This window comes from Triticum dicoccoides, chromosome 5B, assembly GCF_002162155.2.
Source record: "Triticum dicoccoides isolate Atlit2015 ecotype Zavitan chromosome 5B, WEW_v2.0, whole genome shotgun sequence".
NCBI classification, from domain to species: domain Eukaryota; kingdom Viridiplantae; phylum Streptophyta; class Magnoliopsida; order Poales; family Poaceae; genus Triticum; species Triticum dicoccoides.
This window is the reverse complement of record NC_041389.1, coordinates 567,975,978-567,983,607: the sequence shown is the minus strand read 5'-3', so window position 1 is coordinate 567,983,607 and position 7,630 is coordinate 567,975,978.

Genomic DNA, 7,630 nt, shown 5'->3' with positions numbered 1-7,630 from the left:
CCACAGCCGCGGGGACGACGGCGGCGGACAGGTGGCGGCTCCGGATTGGGCAGGGCGGCGGCGGACATGTCCGGGCAGCTGGGGAGATGTGTCCGGGATTGCAGAGGAAGGGGAGGCTAGGGTTGGACTGCGGGATTTTCGGAGGGGATCACATATTTATAGCTAGAGGGAGCTAGGAGAGTCCAAATGAGGAGCGGTTTTCAGCCACGCGATCGTGATCGAACGACCGAGAGCATGGAGGGCGTTTGGATGGGTTTTGGGCCACTTTGAAGGGGTGTTGGGCTGCAAGACAAAAGGGGCTTTTACGGTTACCCGGTTAACCGTTGGAGTATCAAATGACCTCCAAATGGCACGAAACTTGACAGGCGGTCTACCGGTGCTATACCAAGGCCGCTTGGAAAACCTCGGTCCACTCCGAGAAAGTTTAACACCCGCTCACAACAAGAGACAAAAGGGGGACGTCGGAGGACATAGGAGTGCCGGATTGCAAAACGGACAACGGGGAAAAAGCTCGGATGCATGAGACAAACACATATGCAAAATGAGATGCACATGATGACATGGAAAAATGCAACACGCAAGCAAATGACATGACAACGGCGGCAAATAACTGGCAGACACCTGGCGCATCGAATCCGGGGCGTTACAGAAAGTCTCACATCAACTAGGCAAATCAATGGACTATGAGGATGTTCATCAATTTATATCAATGTGAGTGAGTAGAGATTTCCATGTAACAGATGCACTAAAGCTATAAGTGTATGAAAGCTCAAAAGAAAACTAGTGGGTGTGCATCAACTTGCTTGCTCATGAAGACCTAGGGCTTTTGAGGAAGCCCATCGTTGGAATATACAAGCCAAGTTCTATAACGAAAAATTCCCACTAGTAATATATGAAAGTGACAAAATAGGAGACTCTCTATCGTGAAGAACATGATGCTACTTTGAAGCACAAGTGTGGAAAATGATAGTAACATTGTCCCTTCTCTCTCCTCTTTTTTTGGTGGGCTTCTTCGGCCTCTTTTTTTATTTGGGCTTCTTTGGCCTCTTTTATTTTGATAACCTCACAGGGGACAATGTTCTAATAATGATGATCATCACACTTTTATTTACTTACAACTCAAAATTACAACTCGATACTAGAACAAAGGTATGACTCTATATGAATGCCTTCGACGGTGTACCATGATGTGCTATGATCAAGAGTGACATGTATAAAAAATATGAATGGTGGCCAAGCCACAAATACTATGCCAACTACATGATCATGCAAAGCAATATGACAATGATGGTATGTGTCATAATAAACGAAATGGTGGAGTTACATGGGAATATATCTCGGAATGGCTATGAAAATGCCATAATAGGTAGGTATGGTGGCTATTTTGAGGAAGGGTAAGAAGTGGGTTTAATGCACCGGCAAAAGTTGTGCGGTACTAGAGTGGCTAGCAAAGGTGGAAGGGTGAGAGTGCGTATAATCCATGGACTCAACATTATTCATAAAGAACTCACATACTTATTGCAAAAAATCTATTAGCCCTCGAAGCAAAGTACTACTACGCATGCTCTTAGGAAAACAGTCAAGAATAAATTGTGCCCCAACTTCATCACATAACTAGGAGACCATACATGCATGCTACGGGAATCACAAAATTTAACACAATTATTTCTTTGATTAAACAATTTTCTACTAATATCACCATCTTCATATCTCAAAACAAATGCAAGGAATCAAACTTCTCATGTATCCAATGCTCTATATGAAAGTTTTTATTATATCTCCTTTGGCTGCCTATCATATTAGGACTAAAATCATGACCCAAGCAAGTTACCATGATGTTTAGACAGACTCCCAAAATAATATAAGTGAAGCAAGTGAGTTCAATAATTTCTATAAAATAAAGCCACTACTGGGCTCTAAAAAGATATAAGTGAAGCACTAGAGCAAAATTGCCTAGCTCAAAAGATATAAGTGAAGCACATAGAGTATTTTAATAAATCATGATTCATGCGTGTCCCTCTCAAAAGGTGTGTACAGCAGGGATGATTGTGGCAAACTAAAAATAAAAGACTCATATCATACAAGACGCTCCAAGCAAAACACATATCATGTGGTGAATAAAAATATAGCCTCTCAAGTAAATTTACCGATAGACGAAGACGAAAGAGGGGATGCCATCCGGGGCATCCACAAGCTTAGGCTCTTGGTTGTCCTTGAATATTACCTTGGGGTGCCTTGGGCATCCCAAAGCTTAGGCTCTTGCCACCCCTTATTCCATAGTGCATCAAATCTTTACCCAAAACTTGAAAACTTTACAACACAAAACTCAAAAGAAAACTCATGAGATCCGTTAGTATAAGAAAATAAATCACCACTTTTTGGTACTGTTGTGAACTCATTATTTATATATATTGGTGTAATATCTATTGTATTCCAACTTCTCCATGGTTCATACCCCTCGATACTACCCATAGACTCGTCAAAATAAGTAAACAACACAAGAAAACACAATATGTCAAAAACAGAACAATTTGTAGCAATATGTAAACTTCGAATACTTCTGTAACTCCAAAATTCTAAAAAAAGAAAAACATGGGAAATTTTTATATCAATGGTGTGTAAAAATTCAGATCAAAATTGCGCTTCTGTGAATTATGAAAATTATTTTACTGGGCGCAAAAGTTTATGTTTTTCAGCAAGATCAAATCAACTATCACCGTAAGCCACCCCAAAGGTCTTACTTGGTACAAACACTAATTAAAATACCAAAACACATCTAACCAGAGGCAAGATGATAAATTTATTAAAAAAAACAGAAACAAAAATCAAGAACAAAAATAAAATTGGGTTGCCTCCCAACAAGCGCTATTGTTTAATGCCCCTAGCTAGGCATATTGCAATAGATCTAGGTATTGTCATCTTTGGTATGCAATTCTTCAATTTCAAACTTATAATACTTAGGAGGTTCTCTAGTTTTATCAATGATCAAACTCCTAGGCAAGAAATCAAGAAATTCACTCGTGGCAATTGGTTCCTTCATAATATCAAAAAGGTTAGGGTGAATATTTATCATTTTGAGATCTTCGTTTCCTTTACTAGAAGATTCACCCTTATTATTTAGGAACATAAATAAACTTTGTAGCTTTAGTAGGAGGAAAATTTTGAGTAGTTTTAACGGAGGAAAAAGCAAAACCCAAGTTGGTAATAATATCTTCTAGTTTACCAATTCTAGTAGAATCTTGATCTATCTTTTCACTAACTATGGGTTCCTTTTCCCTTAGATTATTTAAAGTAACTCGTACCTTAGATCCATATTGAGTAATATGATTATGAATCTTTTTATCCAAGTTTTCAATCAGCTCTATGGTAGCAATTTTACTTTCAATAAAATCAAGCCTTTGCATCACATGTTCCAAGGTTAAAATAGTTTCATTAACCATAAGAGGTGGTGGTCCTACCGAATCTATCATAGCATTATAAGCACCAAAAGTATGGCTTCCCAAGAAATTACCCCCGGTAATGGCATCTAGAACATATCTATTCCAGGGAGTAACGCCCACATAAAAGTTGCGAAGGAGAACATTAGTAGATTGCTTTCGAGTAGATCTATTCTGAGCATTACAAATTCTATATCAAGCGTCCTTTAAATTTTCTCCCTCCCTTTGCTTAAAATTAAGGATCTCATTCTCGGGAGTGCTAGAAATGTGGAAGGACTAGCCATGAAAGCAAAACAAGTGATTGAATGCACGAGCAAGCAAAAAGCAAACGAAAAGACGAACGGAAGAAAGGCAAATAAAAAAGGCAATCTTTTTGAAAATCATTTTGGAAGTGGGGGAGAGGAAAACGAGAGGCAAATGGAAAATAATGTAATGCAAGAGATGAGAGTTTATGGTGGGTACTTGGTAGGCTTGATGTAGACCTCCCCGGCAACAGCACCAGAAATTCTTCCTGCTACTTCTTGAGCTTGCGTTGGTTTTTCCCTTGAAGAGGAAATGGTGATGCAGCAAAGTAGAGATAAGTATTTCCCTCAGTTAGAGAACCAAGGTATCAATTCAGTAGGAGGTACAAGCAAGTCCCAATCTATGCACCTACACAAACAATCAAATACCTGCACCCAACGCGATAAAGGGGTGTAGGATCAAGAAGAGGTGTCTAGAGGGGTGATAACCCACAAGTATATGGGAGCGCAATAGTTTTCGAGGGTAGAGTATTCAACCCAAATTTATAGATTCGACACAAGGGGAGCCAAAGAATATTTGCAAGTATTAACAGCTGAGTTGTCAATTCAACCACACATGGAGATTCATTATATGCAGCAAAGTGATTAGTAGCAAAGTAGTATGATAGTTTTGATGATATTAGCAGCAACAATGGTAACGGTTACAATGACAGCAGTGTTTTGTAGCAAGTGTAGTAGTAACAATAGCAGTAGTAACTTAGCAAAAACAATATGTAGGAAAATCGTAGGCATTGGATTGGTGATTCGTTGGATGATATTCATCATGAGACAGTCATAACCTAGGGCGATACGGCACTAGCTCCAGTTCATAAATATAATGTAGGCATGTATTCTGTAAAAAGTCATACATGCTTATGGAAAGAACTTGCATGACATATTTTGTCCTACCCTCCCATGGCGGCGGGGTCCTATTGGAAAGTAAGGATATTAAAGCCTCCTTTTAATAGAGAACCGAAACAAAGCATTAACACACGATGGATACATGAACTCCTCAAACTACGGTCATCACTAGGAGTGGTCCCGACTATTGTCACTCCGGGGTTGCCGGATCATAACACGTAGTAGGTGACTATAACTTGCAAGATCGGATCTAGAACATGAATATAATGGCGATAACATAAACGGTTCAGATCTGAAATCATGGCACTTGGGCCCAAAGTGACAAGCATTAAGCTTGGCAAAGTCATAGCAACATCAACCTTAGAACATAATGGATACTAGAGATCAGGCCCTAACAGAACTAATTCAATTACATGATGAACCTCATCCAACTTCTCACCGACCAGCGAGCCTACGAACGAATTACTCACCCTCGGTGGGGAGCATCATGGAATTGGAGATGGAGAAGGGTTGGTGATGACGAAAATCGAAGATCTCCAGAGCCCTGAACGGACTCCAGATCTGGCCTCCCGATGAAGAATAAGAGACGGCGATGGCTCCGTTCATGAAACCCGATAATTATTTTCCCTCATTTTTTCTGGAAATATAGGATTTTATAGCATCGGTTTCAGGGTCTGCGGGGCCTCCACATGGGGACAACCCACCTGGGCGCGCCTGGAGGGGGTGGCGCGCCTTGGTGGGTTGTGCCCACCCAGGTGCCCTCTCCGGTGGTTCTTGGCTCCAGATATTCTCTTTTATTGTATAAAAAATCCTCACAAAGTTTCGTTCCATTCCGAGAACTTTTATTTCTGCACAAAAACAACACCATGGTAGTTCTGCTGAAAACAACGTCAGTCCGGGTTAGTTTCATTCAAATCATGCAAATTAGAATCCAAAACAAGAGGGAAAGCGTTAGGAGAAGTAGATACGATAGAGACGTATCAACTCCCCCAAGCTTAACCCTTTGCTTGTCCTCAAGCAATTTAGTTGATAAATTGAAAGTGAAAAAGAAAATTTTTTACGAACTCTTTTGCTCTTGTTTCCATAAATAAGCTTAAACAACACCCAGGTTTTCAGCAAAAGATTATAACTAACCATGTCGACAATAATTCTTAAAAATTATATTAACTCATATCAATGACATAATCAACTAGCGAGCAATAATAAGACATCTCAAATAGCAACACGGTGTCAAAACAACCATGATGCAATATGACAATAGTGGTATCTCGCTAGCCCTTTCCGAGACCGCAAAACATAAATGCAGAGCACCTCCAAAGTTCAAGCATCAACTAAACATTGTAATTCATGGTAGAAAAGATCCAGTCATGATGCACCCAACATTAGCTACACACAATGCATCAGCATGACAGCAGTGCTCTCAGGTTCTGACGCTTATTTGAGAAGGTGATGACACAACATAAAAGTAAATAGATAGTCCCTTCGCAGAGGGAAGCAATGGTTTACAGAGGTGCCAAGCTCAAGTTTTTAAAAACAGAGGTAAATGAAATTTTGAGACATGCACCCTTGTTTACTTTGCGACCATCAATTATCAATATCTTGCATGCTAAACAAATTAGTAGTAGTTCCCAAGTGGTAAAGTAAAGGTTTTTGCTCCATAGGAGTTTTTGTTTGATTATTGATAAGTTCCTTTTGCAATTTGGGACTGGGAATCCCTATTACCGCTCTTTTCTCGTGCAATGGTGAGTGAATAAACACCCAACCTGAGAATAACCCGTTTAGCAGGGAAGATACCAACTACCTCCTGTTGCTCTATGAATAACCGCGGCACACAAAAATGATATTTATTTGAAGCTTTTAGAGGTGGCACATGCAAATTTACTTAGGACGGAAGGGTATATAGGTAGGTATGGTGGGCTCATCTGGAATAACTTGGGTTTCAAGTTTTTGATCTACAAGCAGAGTTCCCACTTAGCACAGGCGAAGGCTAGAAAATAGGTTGAGAAGCGGCCAACTAGAGAGCAACAACGATCGTGAACACGCATTATGCATAAGTAACATTGGATACTAGCATGAGTAGGATATGAACACCATGAACAACATGCATTCAACTACATGCATGAACATGTGCCAAGTCAAGCCACTCAAACATTCAGAGGAGGATACCATATCATCATACTATATCACAATCATTTTAACGCAATGTTGACATCCAAGATAAATCATTATCCTCCTAGCTACTTATGCATGGCATGAGAAACTATAATCTCTAAATGTCATTGCAAACATGTTTGATCATAATAGGCTAAATCATTGATACTAGGTTAAACATATTTACAAAAATAGAACAAGTCGAGTTCATACCTGTTTCTCTCTGCCACGGCCAGTTCATCGAATATCGTCATTATTGCCTTTCACTTGCACGACTGAATGATTTGAAAATAATAATAGTGCAAGAGTGCCATGGACTAAGCTGGAATCTGCAAACATTTTATTCAAAAGGAGAAGACAAGGTAATATGGGTTCTTCATTAGATCAACAATAATGCAAATGAGAGCCACTCAACATTTTCATCGTGGTCTTCTCCTCGGTATGACTCAATAAAAGGAAAAGAAATTCAGAGAAACACACCAAAATATTTTTGGAGTTTTTGGTTTTTCGTAAACAAGCAACTAAAAAGAGAAAAGCAAAAACGAGAAAAACTATTTACACGGGAAAGCTCCCAACAAGCAAAAGAAGAACAAGGAAATCTTTTTGGTTTTTTATTTTTAGTGCCACAACAATTTAAACTAGGAAGAAAAATAAAAAAGAAGCAAGAAGCATATTTTTGGATTTTCTCAATGTTTTTCAAACTCACAAGAAGAAAGCGAGAAAATAAATTTAACATGGATAATACAATGAGAAAGTGTGAACACCGACAACTGGAATGAAATGTGTGAACATGAATGCAATGTCGGTGGAAATACATACTCCCCCAAGCTTAGGCTTGTCGCCTAACTTGGTAATCAGTCAGCAGCCTGCGTAATGGTCAGAGTGCTAGCTCACGGAGGC